General features: G+C 37.2%; 1 long non-coding RNA gene across 2 annotated transcripts in view; it reads left to right on the top strand.

The window, feature by feature from the left end:
- LOC113252965 (uncharacterized) overlaps positions 1–18279 on the top strand; it is a 227750-nt gene extending 209471 nt beyond the window's left edge. For both annotated transcript variants that reach the window (XR_008957901.1, XR_008957900.1), the window contains 2 exons: positions 2646–2804; positions 16003–18279. This is a non-coding gene — a long non-coding RNA (uncharacterized LOC113252965). The remainder of the gene's footprint in view (positions 1–2645; positions 2805–16002) is intronic.
- The last annotated feature ends 1602 nt before the right edge of the window (positions 18280–19881 follow it).

The following is a 19881-nucleotide window of genomic DNA, read 5'->3' as shown; positions in this document are numbered from 1 at the left end:
ATTCAAAAAAAGAATTGATTTGGTAGAAGTGCTTTACTGGATATTTGTTAGTTAGAAATGGTGGTGAGCTTATGCCTGAAATGAATATTACAAAGCTTGGGGAAATATTTTAATTTTGAAATTTCAGATGGGTTTCATAATTACCTCAGGCACTTTTTTGTCTGAGTATAGCATTAACAGTGCTATTCCCAGAAGATACTGATGATAAAGTAAAATCGCTCCACTCATTAAAGGGAAAGAAGTGCAGATGGCCATTATTAATGACGAGGATGGGGACAATAATCATGAAAGCTCGGAAGCTTAAAAATAGGTATTAAAATGGTCATATTATTAATCATACCAGAGTCATAGATTATATCCACATAAACCAAACTTCAGATTAAGAATAGGAACAAAACAAAATCCATTGTCAATTTGATATTTTGACTAAATTGTACCATCTGAGTAATTGACTGTCATTTTCCTGATAATTCCAAATCAGTGAGTTTGATTTAAGAACAACTACAATCACTTTATAACTTATGTACAAAAAAAATAATATATCTACTAATTTCATTTCTCACAAATGTCAGGTTTAGCTGGAATCCTTCAGAGGAAATTAACATAAAAATATAAAAATTTTTAATAGATAGTTTTAGGTTGAACTTTTTTTGAAAAGAGGAACTAAGGCAGATGACCCATCTTTCTTGGCCACAGCACATTTACTAATATCTGGTAAATGTATTAAAACAAAACCTAACAAAGACCAATAACAAAAACAATTCACATTACTTTCCCAGCTCAGTAAATGTATTTGCCATTATTATTATTTTAAAAATCATATTTGCCTTCTCATATGTACAATATTTCTGTCAGCATTGTCTGGACAAGGTAACCCAAATTCCCACTGCTTTAATGCATATTTGCACAGTCAGTTGGTTTTCTCACAGAACCATGAAGTTGCATATTAGGCCCTAAAAATATCCAGATGCAAAGAAATAAAAATATTGAGACATTAGGGGAACAGAGGAAGCTTTCATTTTATAAATGTAATTAGAACAACCTGACTTTACCCCCAAGAGGCATAAAGTTGACTTTGTAAAAATATAAAAATACATAAAATTTTAAAATAGCAAATAAAGGGGGACATTTATTCCTTTTATCATTGACCTTTCTTTGAAAGTAAAATATTGTATATCAGCTCATCAATAGAAACATAGGTTTAGGGTGTGTCTGTTATGTAATATTGTAAATGGAGACTTTGCCCACCCCCCATCTGAGAGTGTGGTAGAGTTTCAAACCAAGCCAATAAAAAAATTCAGAACATGATCTGACATTTCCATTTAGGATGCATAATTCTTTAAAAGAAAGGCAAAATGCCAGCAGGAAAAGCAATCACTAATGTCATTATTGGTCTAAATTCTGTCCTTCCTGGATGGGAACATACAAATAGGAATCACTCTCAATAAAAAGGTTTAAGAAATCACTAATTTTCAGTTAACCTCTTGAATATGATTTAGTTCACTCTGCCCTGAAGTTAGCAGCCCCTGGGGTACCACCCTACTGAATGGCTGTGTGATATTGTCATATTACAGTACTTCTCCAAGTGTAGTCCCTAGACAGGAATATCAGCATCCCCAGGGACTTAATTAGAAATGCAGATTCTTAGCTCTGCTGTAGACCTACTGAATCAGAACTCTGGAGGTGGGGCCCTGCAATGGGAGGCTTAAAAACCATTCAGGTTATTCGGTGATGCTCAAGTTTGAGAACAGCTGTTCTAAGTCGTGTTATAGAAGATAACAGGTGAAGGTCCAGATGATTACAGAGCTTATTAATTCTTTTGGCCAGAAAAATCTCAAAGTTAAATGTTTTCCTTTTTATAGATGAGGAAATCACAGATTAGGCAGTTACTTGTTAGCCAATACGGAGCTGGGACTTGAAGTCAGGCCTTCTTATTCCAGGTACAGACAATATTTTATTCCCTGCTGTGATGTACCTCAAGCCCCATGCTACCCTCTTTGGTCTTATAAACCCCATTGGTATTTAAGGGTGAGTAAGTGTGAGGTTGTCTATTCTTGTATGAGGGTGAAATTATTAAAACATTTTCTAATTTAAGCAGAAAATTCTCTGCTAATTACATGTGGCTACTATAATGATAATAGATATTTTGAAAGAGGAAACATTTTTAAACATACCATTGACAAAGATGCTTTGCTTGAACGAACTTCAGTTAGGCTCCCAAAACTTCTCCTTAGCCCATCTGTGCACTTCCTTATAAAATCCAGTTTTAGCAAAAATTCTGCTAAGTCAGTCTAGCAAGAACTTCCTTCTATTGATGTCTGATATTTGATCACTCTCAATATCTGATATTCCTCATCCTCCACCATACCCTAGCTGATGTCTGATCAACCTGGCCTGTCTGCAGCAATCCTGGTCCTGTTAGGTCAATTCATCCAGAATCCTCCTTACCTCTGTTTCCTCTTGGTAAATTTTCATCCACTGACTCCCAACCCTGCTGCTTGGCCATAAACTCCCATTGCTCATGCTGTATTCAGAACTGAGCTTAGTTCTATTATGAAGTTTCTTTTCCCCTAGTGTACTAATCTTGAATAAAATCTGTTTTTACCACATAAACTATTGTCTACCTCTGTTTTTCTCTTTGGCAGTTCTGGTGCTGTGATTCAGATAGGATCGGATCACATTTATCACTGGACTACTGGATCACTTACCCAAGACCTTAAGTGGGCACCTTTGAAGCCCTTGTCTTCATTCCTGATTGACTGATCAGGGATCCATTGGCTCTGGACAAATGTCTATTGAAACTGGTAAGGGCATATTTTGGTTTCTAAGATTATAAGTATACTCCAGAAGCTGGGTTAGGGTCCTAGATGAATGGAGGCCAAGTTAGCTTTCTAAGTTTCTCTGTTTATAAAAGGCTGGGTTAAAGTTCCAGCCAAGCAGCTGTTTATAAGATTTCCTTTAGAGTGATAGGCAAACAGAGGCTGGCTTAGAGTCCTAGGCATCTCTGTTTATAAGAGGCTTATAAACAGCAAGCAACAGAAGTTGTGTTAAAGTCCCAAGATTCTCCGTTTATAACTATAAAGGTACCATTAGTTAAGAACATGGGAGCTTCTGAGTTGTCTGAGAATCTCTTTTTTGACGCTGTTGACAATAGGAGCAACCAGTTTTGTCTGCTTCCTTTCTTGCTGGCATGGTTTTACTAAAGATAATTTAGAACTTCAGTGACCTCTTTCAGAAACAAGATCAGTACCAACTGACTCCTCTAAAACCTCTTCCTTCCTATCACCTCTGTTCCTCCTTTCTCCTTTTACTGTTGCCTTTGATCTTCCCTCCAGTTCCTCCGAACCCTTTAATATATCCTTCTTCAAACCCCTCTCTTCATCCCCCATATGCACCCCGCTGGAACTTTGCCCTTCCTATTCCAGCCCCTCTGTCGTTCGAACTTTAGGTCCTTGCCCCAACATTGGGGGCTCTTCAGGGACTCAGGGAAGAAGTTACTTTCTGAAGCTGAAAGGAAAAAAGGTTGATTGGAAATAAACTGAATATTTTATCCACTCGGATGTCTTTGGAGACATTCAGAACAGCCACTGGATGTCTCCTCAGCCTAAAAGGTAGTCTGTAGCTTGTATAAGATTACATATCAGGGCAAAACAAAGTCATAAAAGTCTTCACAAATATTGGTAAAAGACTCATCCCTTACTTAATAAGTAAACTCATCACATTTTCAGACACAATTTGGATGAAAAGATAAAGTGGAGATAAATCAGTGATTTTTATATTACCATGTTTTACTGACTCAGAACTAAAATGTTAGAATAAAAACTATAAGATCTCTATTTGTATTTGTTTATATGTTAATGTAAGTGTGTACATATGCATATGTTATGTATATGTGATATTTTTCTAGCTCCAGATGAAATTTAAAAATTGTTTTATAAAATCCCTTAAAGGGATTCTATTCACTTTGAATTAGAGATAACTGACCACTTATTTAAATATTTCTAAAACTCCTAGAAATATAGAAACAAACCCAAATGTTTTTCAAGTTCACAAGTGACATGAGTAAATCTTTGACAAATAAGATTAGTTTAATATTGTTGGTTTAATAAAAATGGATATGTCTTCTGAGTTATCAATGTTAAGTGTAACGAGCAGACATTTATTCTAGTTGGGTTTACTAGTTGAATAAGATAATATTATCTCTACTAGATGTTTAAGATAATAATATTGTAAATCCGATCTAAGAATAAACTCAAATGAACAATAAAAAATGAATGAAAGCAGTAAAAAAAGAGCAAAAGGGAAAAGTTATATGTTTAACTTTTTAGGTTCTTTGCTTCTAAAATATTTTGATATTTGCCTGATTTAGCAAAAAATAAATTATGATGGCTATTTTTGCTTAATGTCTCATAAATTTTCATGGGCATTCAAGTATAATTATAAGGACAAATGAATTATATTGATATAGTGGGATAAGAGCTTATAAATGAACTTTTTTATTAAGTTATAATTGACACATTATATTAGTTTGAGGTATATAACATAATGATTTGATATTTGTATATATTGTGAAATGATCATCACAATAAGTCAAGTTAACATCCATCATCATACATAGTTATAAAAAAATTTGTGTGTGTGATGAGAACTTTTAAGGTTTACTCTCTTAGCAACTTGCCAATATTTAATACAGTATTACTACCTTTAGTCACCCTGCTGTACATTATCCCCATGACCTATTTATTTTATTACTGGAAGTTTGTACCTTTGGACTCCCTCCACCCATTTCACCCATCTCCCCATCTCCTACATTTGGAAACCTCCAATCTGTCAATTTGTTTTCTGTATCTATGAACTTTTTTTAGATTTTACATATATGTGAGATCTCACAGTATTTGTTTTTCTCTGTCTGACTTATTTTGCTTAGCATAATGCCCTTAAGATCCACTCACATTGTTGCAAATGGCAAGATTTCTTTCTGTTTATGGGTGAATAATATTCCATTGTAAATTCATACTACATTTTCTTTATCCATTCAACAATCAATGGACACAGGTTTTTACCATATTTTGGCTATGTAAATAATGCTGCAAAGAACATGGGGGTGCATATATATATTTTCACATTTGTGTTTTTGTTTTCTTTGAATAAACACCCAGAAATGGAATTGCTGGATCATATGGTAGTTATATTTTTAAATTTTTGAGGAACATCCATTCTGTTTGCTATTGTGGCTGCACCAATTTACATTCCCACCAGCAGTGCACATGGATTCCCTTCTCTCCACATCCTCACCAGCACTTGTTACTTCTCTTTATAGGTTTTGCTTGGATTTACCTTGAGTCTTACTTATAACAACATATTTATAAATCTATTTTAACTTCATAACAAGAAGTTTGAATGCATTCTAAAGTGCTACATATGTACTCTTCTCCCACTACCATATTTTATATTTTTGGTGCCATATTTTACATCTTTTTATCTTGTATGTCCCTTAACTAATTATTGTAGTTATTGTCTACCTTGTCTTTTAACCTTTATATTGCCTTTATAAGTGATTAATTTGCTACCTTTACTATATATTTATAATAGCCAATGAAATTTATACTTTCCTGTTTTCTTCCTCCTCAGTAGCACCTTTTCTTTTCAGCTTAAAGAAGTTCTTTTAACATTTCTTAGAAGGCCGATTTAAAGGTGATGAGCTTTTTTTGGCTTTTGCGTGTTTGGAAATGTCTTTATCTCTCTTTCAATTCTGAGTGATAACTTTGCCAGATAGAATATTCTTGGTTGGAAGGTTGTTTCTTTCAGGACTTTGAATATATCATGCCACTCTTTTCTGGTCTGCTGAGAAATCTGCGGATAGTCCTATGGGAGTTCTCTTTTATGTTATAAGTTGTCTTTACTCTTGCTGCTTTTAAGCATTTCTCTTTTTCCTTAAAATTTGACATGGAACCCTGGACTTCGTGCATCTGGATGCCTCTTTTATTCCCCAGGTTAGAGAAGTTTCTACCTTTCATTGCTTCAAATAATTTTTCTGTCTCTTTCTCTCCCTCTTTTCCTTCTGGGACATCTGTAATATAAATGTTGGTCTGCTTGATGTATAATAAGTCCCTTAAGGTATCTTCACTTTTTTTTCATTTTTTTTCCTGGTCTGATTGAGTTCAGTTTTTTTTCAGAAGAATTTGTTCCATATGTAGCTGCAGATTTGTTATGTCCATGGGAGGACATAAATTCGTGATCTTCCTACATTGCCATTTTGAACTAGAACACATCCAATTGCTTTAAAAAAAGAACTCATGATTTTTGTTGGCAACTGTGAAAATAAAGTAGACCTCATTTAAAACGGAGTTGGAAAACCCTAAAGGGGGAGCTTTCATGCACTTACCACTGTACTAATTGTAGCCTACATAACCAGCAGGAAGAAGAAAGATAAGAATTATTTTGATATGAGAATTTTATCTTAGGAATTTTATCTCCCACTTTTAAGAAAAAGAAAGAAGATCCTTTCTTGTTCCAGCAACAATGTACTACACTTGCAGCCAGTGAGAAACCGCCACAAGCTCAAACTCTTGTTCTCTCTAATGAACTTCTGTTCGAAACAACCCATCCAATTTCTTCCTAAAATCTAACAAAAGCTGACCTTCCTTTATCTCTTCTGACTTGCCTATGGTTCATGATAGCTTGCATGTCCTGAATTGCAGTTCCTCTGCTATTCCCAAATAAATTCATTTTCCTAGTAAAGTAACTGGCTACTTTTTTATTTATTTATTTATTTATTTATTTATTTATTTATTTATTTATTTTATTTTATTTCATTTTATTTTTTTAGGTGCTCAATAGCTTTATTTTATTTATTTATTTATTTATGTATTATTTTTTTATTATGTTATGTTAGTCACCATACAGTACATCCTTAGTTTTTGATGTAGTGTTCCATGATTCATTGTTTGCGTATGACACCCAGTGCTCCATGCAGTATGTGCCCTCCTTAATAACCATCACCGGCCTATCCCAATCCCCCATCCCCTTCCCCTCGGAAGCCCTCAGTTTGTTTCCCAGAGTCCATAGTCTCTTGTGGTTCATTCCCCCTTCTGTTTACCCCCCCTTCATTCTTCCCTTCCTTCTCCTACCAATCTCCCTGCTATTCCTTATGTTCCATAAATGAGTAAAACCATATGATAACTGTCTTTCTCTGCTTGACTTATTTCACTTAGCATAATCTCCTCCAGTCCTGTCCATGTTGCTGCAAATGTTGTGTAATCGTTCTTTCTGATGGCTGAGTAATATTCCATTGTATATATGGACCACATCTTTATCCATTCGTCTGTTGAGGGCATCTGGCTCCTTCCACAATTTAGCTATTGTGCACAATGCTGCTATGAACATTGGGGTGCATATGGCCCTTCTCTTCACGACATCTGTATCTTTGGGGTAAATACCCAGTAGTGCAATTGCTGGGTCACAGGGTAGCTCTATTTTTAACTTTTTGGAGGACCTCCACACTGTTTTCCAAAGTGGCTGTACCAACTTGCATTCCCACCAACAGTGTAAGAGAGTTCCCCTTTCTCCACATCCTCTCCAACAATTGTTGTTTCTTGCCTTGTCCATTTTTGCCATTCTAACTGGAGTAAGGTGGTATCTCAATGTGGTTTTGATTTGAATTTCCCTGATGACTAATGATTTTGAAGAGGTTTTCATGTGTCTGTTAGCCATTTGTATGTCTTCATTGGAAAAGTGTCTGTTCATATCTTCTGCCCATTTTTTGATTTGATTATTTGTTTCTTATGTATTAAGTTTGAGAAGTTCGTTATAGATCTTGGATACCAGTCTTTTATCTGTAGTATCATTTGCAAATATCTTCTCCCATTCCATGGGCTGCCTCTTAGTTTTTTTGACTGCTTCCTTGGCTGTGCAGAAGGTTTTTATCTTGATGAAGTCCCACAAGTTCATTTTTTCTTTTGTTTCTCTTGACTTTGGAGATGTGTCATGAAAGAAGTTGCTGTGGCCGATGTCAAAGAGATTACAGCCTATGTTCTCCTCTATGATTTTGATGGATTCCTTTCTCACATCGAGGTCTTTTATCCATTTGGAGTTTATCTTTTAGTATGGTGTGAGAGAGTGGTCAAGTTTCATTCTTTTGCATGTAGCTAATTTTCCCGGCACCATTTATTGAAGAGACTGTCTTTTTTCCACTGGATGTTTTTTCCTGCTTTGTCAAAGATTAGTTGCCCAAAGAGCCGAGGGTCCATTTCTGGGTTCTCTATTCTGTTCCACTGGTCTATGTGTCTGTTTTTGTGCCAGTACCATGCTGTCTTTGTGATTACAGCTTTGTAGTACAGCTTGAAATCCGGCATTGTGATGTCCCCAGCTTTGTTTTTCCTTTTCAACAGTTCCTTGGCGATTCGGGGCCTTTTCTGGTTCCATACAAATTTAAGGACTATTTGTTCCAGTTCTTTGAAAAATGTCATTGGTATTTTGATCGGGATAGCATTGAAAGTGTAGATTGCTCTGGGTAGCATGGACATTTTAACTATGTTAATTCTTCCGATCCATGAGCATGGAATATTTTTCCATCTTTTTGTGTCTTCTCCAATGTCTTTCAAGAGTGATTTGTAGTTTCTAGAATATAGATCCTTTACCTCTCTGGTTAAGTTAATTCCAAGATATCGTATGATTTTTGGTGCTATTGTAAATGGAATCGATTCCCTAATTTCTCTTTCTTCAATCTCATTGTTCATGTATAGAAATGCAACTGATTTCTGAGCATTGATTTTGTATCCTGCCACATTACTGAATTCTTCTATAAGTTCTTGTAATTTGGGGGTGGAGTCTTTTGGATTTTCCATATAGAGCATCACGTCATCTGTGAGGAGAGACAGTTTGACTTCTTCTTTGCTGATTTGGATACCTTTTATCCCTTTTTGTTTTCTGATTGCTGTTGCAAGGACTTCTAGTACTATGTTGAATAATGCGAGAGTGGGCATCCTTGTCGTGTTCCTGATCTTAAGGGAAAGGCTTTCAGCTTTTCCCCATTGAGAATGATATTCGCTGTAGGCTTTTCATAGATGGTTTTTATGAAATTGAGGAATGTACCCTCTATCCCTACACTCTGAAGGGTTTTAATCAGGAAAGGATGCTGTATTTTGTCAAATGCTTTTTCTGCATCAATTGAAAGGATCATATGGTTCTTGACTCTTTTCTTGTTGATGTGATCTATCACACTGATCGATTTGCGAATGTTGAACCACCCTTGCATCCCAGGGATGAATCCCACTTGGTTGTGATGAATAATCCTTTTAATGTACTGTTGGATCCTATTAGCTAGGATCTTGTTGAGAATTTTGACATCCATATTCATCAGGGATACTGGTCTGTAATTCTCCTCTTTGATGGGGTCCTTGCCTGGTTTGGGATCAAGGTAATACTGACCTCATAGAATAAGTTTGGTAGTTTTCCTTCTGTTTCTATTTTTGAAACAGCTTCAGGAGAATAGGTATTATTTCTTCTTTGAATATTTGGTAGAATTTCCCAGGGAATCTGTCAGGCCCTGGACTCTTGTTTTTTGGGGAGGTTTTTGATCACTGCTTCATCTCTTCATAATTAACCAGTCTGTTTAGATAATCAATTTCTTCCTGTTTCGGTCTTGGTAGTTTATAGGTTTCCAGTAAGGCATCAATTTCTTCCAGGTTGTTTAATTTATTGGCAATAGTTGTTAATAATAGTCTCTAATGATTATTTTTATTTCCTTGATGTTAGTTGTGATCTCTCTCCTTTCATTCATAATTTTATTAATTTGAGTCCTTTCTCTATTCTTTTGAATAAGTCTGGCGAGTGGCTTATCGATCTTATTTATTCTTTCAAAGAACCAGCTTCTAGTTCTGTTGATCTGCTCTACTGTGCTCCTGGTTTCTAATTCATTTATCTCTGCTCTAATCTTGATCAACTGCCTTCTCATGCATGGGTTAGGCCTGTTCTTCTGTTTCAGCTCCAGCTTCTTGAGGTGTGAATATAAAAACTGCATTTTAGATTGTTCTATTCTTTTGAGTGAGGCTTGGATGGGTATGTATTTTCCCTGTAGGACTGCCTTTGCAGTATCCCATAGGTTTTGGACCATTGTGTTTTCGTTCTCATTAGTTTCCATAAATTGCTTAAGCTCATCTTTAATTCCCTGGTTTCCCCAATCATTCTTAAGCAGGATGGTTCTTAATTTCCAGGTGTTTGAGTTTCTTCCAAATTTTTCCTTGTAATTGATTTCCAGTTTCAAAGCACTGTGGTCTGAGAATATGCAGGGAATTATCACAGTCTTTTGGTATTGGTTGAGACCTGTTTTGTGACCCACGATATGGTCTATTGATCTGTCTATTGCTGAGAGCAGAGTGTCGAGGTCCTTACTATTAACGTATTATTATCTATATGTCTCTTTATTCTGGTTAAGAGTTGGCTTATGTATCTCGCTGCTCCCCTGTTGGGGGCATAGATATAATTGTCATATCCACTTGTTGGATACATCCTTTAAGAATAATATAGTGTCCTTCTGTATCTCTAACTATAGTCTTTAGTTTAAAATCCAATCTGTCTGATATGAGAATTGCTACCCCAGCTTTCTTCTGAGGTCCATTGGCATGAAAGATGGTATTCCATCCCTTTACTTTCAGTCTGGATGTGTCTTTCGGTTCAAAATGAGTCTCTTGTAGACAGCATATGGATGGTTCATGTCTTTTTATCCAATCTGCAAAACTGTGGCATTTATGGGAGCATTAGGCCATTCACATTGACAGTGATTATTGAGAGAGATGATTTTAATGATGTCATGTTGCCTGTGAAGTCTTTGTTTCTGTAGATTGTAAATTTCTGTTCTGTATCACTCTTGGGGTCTTTTTACTTCTATAGAATCCCTCCATTAATATTTCTTGTAGGGCTGGCTTGGTGGTCACATATTCTTTGAGTTTCTGCCGCTTTGCAAGGTCCTTGTCTCCATCAATTCTGAATGACAGCCTTGCTGGATAAAGGATCCCTGGCTTCATGTTCTTCTCACTTAGAGCTCTGAATATGTCTTGCCAGCTTTTTCTGGCTTGCCAGATCTCTGTAGACAGGTCTGATGTTATTCTGATGTTCCTCCCTCTGTAGGTGAGGATTCTCTTCCTCCTGGCCACTTTCAAGACTGTATCCTTGGATTTAATATTTGCAAATTGTACTATTATGTGACGTGGTGTTGTTCTGTTCTCATTGATCTGGGAGGGGTCCTCTCTGCCTCTTGGACACAAATGCTTGTTTCCTTTGCCAGATTAGGGAAGTTCTCAGCTACAATTTGTTCAAATATCTCTTCTAGACCTCTCTTTTTCTCCACCTCCTCAGGGATGCTGATGATTCTGACATTGGAATGTTTCATTGAGTCAGTAATCTCCCATAATCTACATTCTTGAGATTGGATTTTTTTTTTTTTTTAAAGATTTTATTTATTTATTCAACAGAGATAGAGACAGCCAGCGAGAGAGGAAACACAAGCAGGGGGAGCGGGAGAGGAAGAAGCAGGCTCATGGCAGAAGAGCCTGACATGGGGCTTGATCCAACAACGCCGGGATCACGCCCTGAGCCGAAGGCAGACGCTTAACCGCTGTGCCACCCAGGCGCCCCGAGATTGGATTTTTTTGAGCCAGGTTCCCATTTTTTCCTTCTTTTCTATCATCCCATCTTCCAATTCACTAATTCGTTCTTCTGCCTCATTTACCCTGGCCGTCAGAACATCCAGTTTAGACTGCATTTGATTCTAGCATTTTTAATTTCTGCCAGATTTGCTCTCATTTCTGCCCTTACAGATTCTATATTCTCATTAATATTTTCATTAATATTTTTTTCAGTCCTACACATCATCTTGACCATTGTTACTCTGAACTCCATTTTTGACAGTTTGGTTACATCCATATTCATTAGTTCTGTCACAGAGGCCGCAATCTCTTTCTTTCCTTTGTTGGGCAGGATTCTTCCTTCTTGTCATTCTGATGAGAGGAGGTTGCGAGGATGTGCAAAGCCCAAATTATTGACCAGGACCCAGGCAGTGTGCACTTGTTTTATAGGGACCTTAGGAATGTGGGCTTCTTGATTTTTCAGCCTGCCTTCTGGGGGAGGGGCCTGCCGTGCTGATACTCCGGCAACCCTCTTTGGGTATAGTTGACCCGCCCCCTTGAGAAGGGGTGGGAATGGGCACAATGAGAACTGGTATTTCCAGGCTTTTGTGCTCTGGCGGCTTTCCCTGGCGGTTTGCTGTGCCTCTTCTGAGAGTCAGAGCAGCAATGATCTTATCCTAGCCTCTGTCTCAGAACAGAAAGATCGCAGTCCGCTCTCCACTGAGCTCGCCTGGCCACTTTAACTCTGTTTCTTTTGGTGCTTATAAAAACCCCGCAGTGTCCCGGGTTGTGCGCCCCACAGCCACTCTCCCAGCCCTCACTTCCAGGGCCGGCTTGTCTCTGTCCTTTGTGCTTCTAACACCGCCAGCCGCCCCCGGTTCCTGCGCATGCTCCCGAGCTCCCTGTTTCAGTGAGGTTCGCGGGCACTCCGGAGCGCCGGTTTTCAGTCTGGTTGCGTGCGCACTGGTTTTCAGTCTGGTCACGTTTGCGCTCCCGGTCTCAGTCTGGTTTCTCTGCGGCTACCAGTCTGCGAGTCCAGCCCTCTCCCCAGTTCAGGTGGCTACTGCTTCCCAGCGCCTGAGCACGGTGGCTCCCTCCCCTTTCCGTTTATCTTCCGATATCTGTGTGCAAATTCACGGCTCCCCGCTTCATACCTCAATACTCAGCACCGGAGATGTTCGTTTGTGGAGATCCAGATGTATCTACCTACGTCTTGGGCTGATTTTGTGCGTGTTCAGGATGATCTGGTAAGTATCGAGCTTGATTCAGGGGACCAGCTGAAGAAAGGTCCCCTACTCCTCCACCATCTTTTTTCCTCCTGGCTACTTTATATTTAAAGCTGACAAAACTTTCTGTCATTTAAGTCTGCTACTAAGAATGCAGTCTTGAGAGTGGTGCTATCCAATAAAAATATAATGTGAGCCAATTAGGTGATTTTAAAATTTCTAGTAGTCATATTTAAAAAGATGAAAAGAGGGGCGCCTGGGTGGCTGATTTGGTTAAGTGTCTGCCCTTGGCTTAGGTCACAATCCCAAAACCCTGGGATGGAGTCCCTAATCAGGCTCCTTGATCAGTGGAGAGCCTACTTCTCTCTCTCCCTCTGCTGCTCCACCTGTTTGTGTGCTCTTTCTCTCTCTCTCATCTAATAAATAAATAAAATCTAATAAATAAATAAATAAATAAATAAATAAAAAAGATGAAGAGAATCAGGTGATAAAGTTAATAATATGTTTTACTTAATGCAATCTATCTGAAAGAGTTTAGGACATGGCACCCCAAACAATGCTAATTTAGTATATTGATTATTCTGAGCTAAAGGCCCTTGGAAAAGAGCAAATTCAGGTAAAAGTTTGTTCTGAACTTCTCTCATCTACTTAAAGACAAATTCTGGAATTCAGTTGGCCTAAATCTCCTCAACTTTGGAGCACTGAGTCTTATAACAGGAGAGGAAACTAGATTTCAATACCACACCCAAACGAACTTCATAACTATCATATTTACCATTTATTCCTCTAAGGGCTCATTCACCTTTCCGAAAAATCATTTACGGATTTCCTAAATGAAATCTCTCTCTCCTAAGTTGCCTGTGTCCTCTCCCTTTTTTCCTATTAAGAGGGTGTAGAAGCTCTCAAATCTCATCACATTTTGGGGGTATTCACATTTTTTCCTGTTGTCCCTTTGCATGTAATATTAAAAATTAATAAATTTGTACACCTTTTTTCTTATTAATCTGCCTGTTGCCAGTTTATTTCAGAGAATCAGGCACCAAAGCTAGGGACGTGGAGGGAAGAATTTCTTTTCCTACATATCCAAACTATTGTCTTTCAAAACTCTTTTTTTTTTTTTTTTTTGATACTCAGTCTTAGAATTCCAGTGTGTATTTTAGATCTATAGCACATTTCTGTTTGGACCAGCCACATTTCAAGTCTCAATAGTCCAGTGTGGCAATGGGCTGCCCCAATGGACAACAGAGACCTAGAGCTTTTTGCTTAGAATTCTGTGCTGGTGTATGCTAGTTATGTGATGGAGAGCCTTTGGTAATTGGTTTCCTCTTCTATTAAATGAGAATAATAAAACTCTTACTTCATCAGGTTGATTTGACAATTAAAGAAATTCTGTAGGTAAAGTATTTATCACACTCCCTAGAAAATAGCATGCTCTCAATTAATGCTAGTTTGTTGTTGTTTTTCTTGTATTAAGGAAAGACTAATTATATAAGTCAGTGTGTTGTGAGGAGGTTAGACATATATTCTTACAAACTGAGGCAACCAATTTTTGATCACAGGTCGATCCTCTAATCAAAGAATGTGTGATTTCCCACTCCATCATTAAGATGATACTTCTAATTGTAAGGAAATTTAGAATAAGCATAAAAAGATCATTAACGTCTCCAGTGGAAAGCTGTGCATTGTTTAGATTAGAGCACACTTTCCAAGTTATCTGAGTCTAGGCTTTCATTGCCTTTGAGCTATGTTACAACACTGCAAATAGTAGGTAACTGATAGCAATGCAAAATAATTCTTGTTCTTAGACATGCAAATAAATTCTGTCTGGTGGAGGCTCAATTGACTTTCCTCCTCTCTCTTCCCACGGGGGAAAAAGGTAGTTTTGCATCCATCTGTAAATTTATTTCAGTATTTCTTTACTGGGGAAATTTTACTCCATATAAATTTGTACTTGTTTGACTTTCCCTTTGAATCAGTTGTAATAGCTACCTAATTCCATCATTAATAATTAGTTAAATAAAATAATTAATATGTATTCATTTTATAACTTTATGAGAGTCATGATTTTACACATTATGAAAAATTATCCTTTAACATACCTATCTGGTATTATATATTATCAGATTTATAAGAACAGCTATGAACTCAATAAAAATTAAGTGAACTTTCAAGAATTAAGGATCATCTTTTTCTATCTTGATTTTGGTTTGAGTAGACAGAATTTCTCTGTGGAGGGTTTGGTGACACAAGTAGTGTACTAATGTTTGCTTTTGAAAACAAGAACATAGGTCTCCGAACAAGGGGGAGAGAAGTAAATAAATAATTATGAAAGAAAATAGTGTTCAACAGAAGTATGTACAAGTTGCCAGAAGTCGTTGGTTGGCAGAAGTGATGGGCAGAGGTGTTCAGGAGATGCTTCTCTTGAGGCAAAAATCTTTGAGCTAGTGTTGAAAACTGAAAAGGAAATCTTAGATTTGAAAAATGGGAGAGAGGTCATTTTGGGCACATGCTGTGATGTACGTGAAGCTTGCATTTCTTCTCTATCCCTAAATTTATACCTAAATTGCTTAATTAAGAAAATGCCTCTGTAAGACTCTTTTGCTTTTATGGCCTAAAGGCATAAATTTGACAAGTGCATGCAACCTTTTATAGCAATTCAAAACTATTAGGGCTATTTCCTCTGACTTGCATCAAGCTGAATAAACACACTCTGTTCAAGTGGAAACTTGTTATGCTGTCTTTCTCTGCCTTTCAAAGCAATCAAAGCAGGGTTCTTGAAGCCCGAGTGTCTCACCTGTGCCGCCTAATGGCTCATTTATTTTGTTTATCCTGCTTTCGGGAAAATCAGAGTTAGCTTGACATTTGCATTGCTAATAAATCACTTTCAAATTGCATGGTACTTCACTTGGTTTAGATGGGTAACTTGCATTTGAACAGGGCCATCTGGTCACTGCCATTAGTTTTACATATCTTTAGAGAGTCATGTTTTCACATAAGGGATATATACATATCAGATCTTTGAATCCATCTATGTGATTTTCTTCATTCCAAGTCCTTTCAGTACCAGGTCTTTTATTTTATTTCCATTTCTCATAGTTGGATTAATCATTCTGCTTGGATTCTTGATTATAACATTTTTTTTCTTTTTTTAGAGAAAGAGTGTGGAAAAGGCAGAGGGAGAGAGAGAAAACCTTGAACAGGTTCTACACCCAGCCCAAGCCCCATGTGGGGCTTGACCTGAGATCATGACCTGAGCTGAAATCGAGAGTTGAACATTAAACTGACTGAGCCACCCAGGAGACATCGATTCTTGAATCTAATATCTGACATGCTGGTAGGTATTATCATCCAACCCATTACCCAAGCAGGAAATCCAAGGTACTATTTTAATCTGCTTTCCATCTTTTCTTTTACTTAGTCCATCACCAAATTCAGTTGATTCCAACTTTGATGCATCTCCTGAATTAGCATTTTTTTCTTCAATATGAAGGCCTGTTACCAGTTTATCCCTTTATCATCATTCATGTAAATATTGATTTGTTAACTATTTCTCCTATATTTAGTCTATCCCTTCCCCAACCATCCTTCAAACCTATGTTTCCCAATTATTTTTATTTCCTGGCTCAGACAGAAAATAATAAATTTGTAAAGCATACTGAGATAAACTGAAGAAACTGTTCATTTGACAGCGACTGGCCCAGAAAGTTCCATCCATTCTGAGGGGTGATTGGAATATATATTTCAAAACATTTACAAGCCTTGAAGGCAAAATCAGTATGCAACAGCATTAGGAAGCCCTACTATAAACTATTACCGTGTTAATAAGTTAATTGTTTCTGCTATAAACATTTAAAAATCCTACATTGAATCTCCACTGCCAACAAGACAAAGTTTAAATTTGTCATTTTAGATTCAAAGCATCTCACAACCAACTCAAATATAATACTTTTCAACATTATTTTCCATTTCTCTTCTACAAGAATGCTTTATACGTAATCTTGATGTATTCTCTTTTTCCCCATAAAAACTTCAGCATTTCTTTGCTTTGAATGCTCCCTCTACTTCTGACTACATGTCACAGTATCTAGTCCTGAGCATCAGAAAAAGATTTTAGTCAACAACATCTACATAATCTAACACTGGAGAAGAATATAACTCCAAAGCCAGATATAATACTGTCAAGTAATAAGACATATTCAGATAAGAAAAGTAAACTGGTTGAGAATTGAAAAAAATGGAAGAGAAAAATAAAACTATTAGACTTGAAAATTTAAGCAGAAAATTCAAATGAAAATATAATAAACATAATCAACAATTATTTCTTGAATACTTACAATGCAACAGTGACTGTTTTTAGTGACACATATCTAAGTTAATCTTCATAATAATTTTATGAGGTAAAATTGAATAAGACACAGGCCCAGCTAGGTAGGGAGAGAAATACAGTGGGCTATGTGATCAGGCTCAAACAAATCCCCAAAATGCTGATTATAAGGAAACTGGAGATAGGGAATAAAGCGGACCACCCTGTCCTAGGTGTGTGGGGTGGGTGTCTTTTTTTTTTTTTTATGGTAATCACCTGTGACCAACAAAGAATAATCAGACCCTAAAAAGGAAGTAAGCGTTGAAGGTATTATCACTAGTCCTTGCTCAATGGTGATATCAATAGAGATGTTAAAAGGATTTAAGCTCCCTGTTTAGCTTTCTATAAAAGACCAACCCTTAAGGCCCTGGTTGGCAACCTTCCCCAGACCCCTCTCACTCTTGAGAGCTTTTCTGTATCTTCACTTAATAAACTTCTATCACTTTACTCACTGTCCTTTGTCCTTGAGATTCATTTTTCAATTCCATGAGACAAGAACCTAGTTCTCCTGCTTCAAAATGATTATTATTATTTTAAAGATTTATTTATTTGAGAGAGAGAGAGAATGTGAGTGGGGGGAAGGGTGGAGGAGAGGTACAGAGAGAATCCTTAAGCAGATCCCCCTCTGAGCGCAGAGGCCAACAAGGGGCTTGATCCCAGGACCTGAGATCATGACCTGAATGGAAATCAAGAGTAGGACCCTGAACCGACTGAGCCACCCAGATGCCCCATGAGGTAAAATTATTATTGTTGTCATCTTACAGATAAGAGAAATAAAACTCAGAGATTAAGTAACCTGGTAGAAAACCAAACTATGGGTCATAGAAAACTGTTATAAAAATTATTTAAAAATACATGGAAGAGGGGCGCCTGGGTGGCGCAGTCATTAAGCATCTGCCTTTGGCTCAGGGCGTGATCCCACCGTTATGGGATCGAGCCCCACATCAGGCTCCTCTGCTATGAGCCTGCTTCTTCCTCTCCCACTCCCCCTGCTTGTGTTCCCTCTCTCGCTGGCTGTCTCTATCTCTGTAAAATAAATAAATAAAATCTTAAAAAAAAAAAAAAATACATGGAAGAGGAGAACCTGGGTGGTGCAGTCAATTGAGTGTCCGGGCCTTGGTTTATGCTCAGGTTATGATCTCAGGGTCACGGGATTGAGTCCATGTTGCGCTCTGTACTCAGTGCAGTTTGTTTGGGACTCTCTCTCCTTCTGCACCCTTTCCTGCTCTCTCCCTCTCAAGTAAATAAACATTCATTAAAAAAAATACACGGAAGAGAACAAAAAGATAAAGTGATGGGTGGGTCAAAAACTATGAAATCTAAGATATCACCCTTCTTACAAGTTAATAGGTTGATTCACCCATTGTATTTTTGTGAATACTGGCAAAAAGCACAAGATTCCTGGTTCAGAGACAAAGCACTTAACTACTTACAGACTAGCAAGCAGTACAACTTTGCATTTGTGTTATCTTAACTGACAAGTCCCTAGAGTAGCTCAGTTGGATGTTGGAAATGCTTTGGGTTGCATCACATTTCAGGAATGTGGTATTTAAGTAATCCTAATCTTTTAAGATAGGAGGTAACCAAATCTGCCTGACCTTTGCTCCAGAGGAAACATCATCTTTATTGGACTAGATAGCAAGGAAATCTGCCTTCTCCTCTGCAGGGAGACTATCTTTATTTTCTAAGTTCTTTGCTACATAAATATCCTTGAAAATAGTCTGAAACAAAAAGAAAATTAATACCTCTGCTTACAATACATGCAGAAGTATGAGAGATCCATGGAGAATTGCCTCCCATCAGTAAGAAAATGATTACTATGAAAGATGAAGCTATGTAATATACTTAGTCATCTTCCAGAAGGAGAGTGGGAGATAGGCTTTGAGTTATGGAATGAAGTCGCTGGAATAAAAAACACAGCATAGAAAATACTTAATGATATTGTAATAGGGTTGTATGGTGACACAGGGTAGCTACACCTGTGATAAGCATAGCATAATGTATAAAGAAGTTGAATCGCTATGTTATACACATGAAACTAATATAACATTGTAGGTCAATTCTACTCACATAAAAAAATGGTATTCCATAAGAAGAGAAATTACAAGTGAAACAGAGATAATATTAAAAGATGTGAAAGAAGAAAACCTTCCTTAAAAATTGCACACTCATGGGGTGTGTGGGTGGCTCAATCAGTTAAACATCTGCCTTTGGCTCAGCTGATCTCAGGGTCCTGGGATTGAGCCCAGGTTGGGCTCCCTGCTCAGCAGGGAGTCTGCTTCTCCCTCTCCCTTTGCCCCTCCCCCTGCTCATTCTCTCTCTTTCTCTATAATCGTTAAAAAAATAAATAAATAAATAAAATCTTTTTAAAAAATTGCACACTCAAAGGGAGATCCAATATTACAGTAATCGCAGAAAAAATTGATAGTAATTGCTAACCACCAAATTAAATTCTGATTATTTATTATTTTCTCTAAGTAGTAAAAGCAGGTTGCCTTCAGGGAGAAAAATCAGACCAGCATCCATGTACATCACAGAAACATCACACAGCCAGAAACTAGTAGGGCAATGTCCGCAAAAATCTGAATGAAAAAAGATGTGATCTAAGAGTTTATATCCTATAATTAAAATATATACATATAAAATGGCAATAGACATGTATTTTCAT

Source organism: Ursus arctos, unplaced genomic scaffold, assembly GCF_023065955.2.
Source record: "Ursus arctos isolate Adak ecotype North America unplaced genomic scaffold, UrsArc2.0 scaffold_6, whole genome shotgun sequence".
NCBI classification, from domain to species: Eukaryota; Metazoa; Chordata; class Mammalia; order Carnivora; family Ursidae; genus Ursus; species Ursus arctos.
This window is presented reverse-complemented; position numbering and strand designations above follow the sequence as displayed.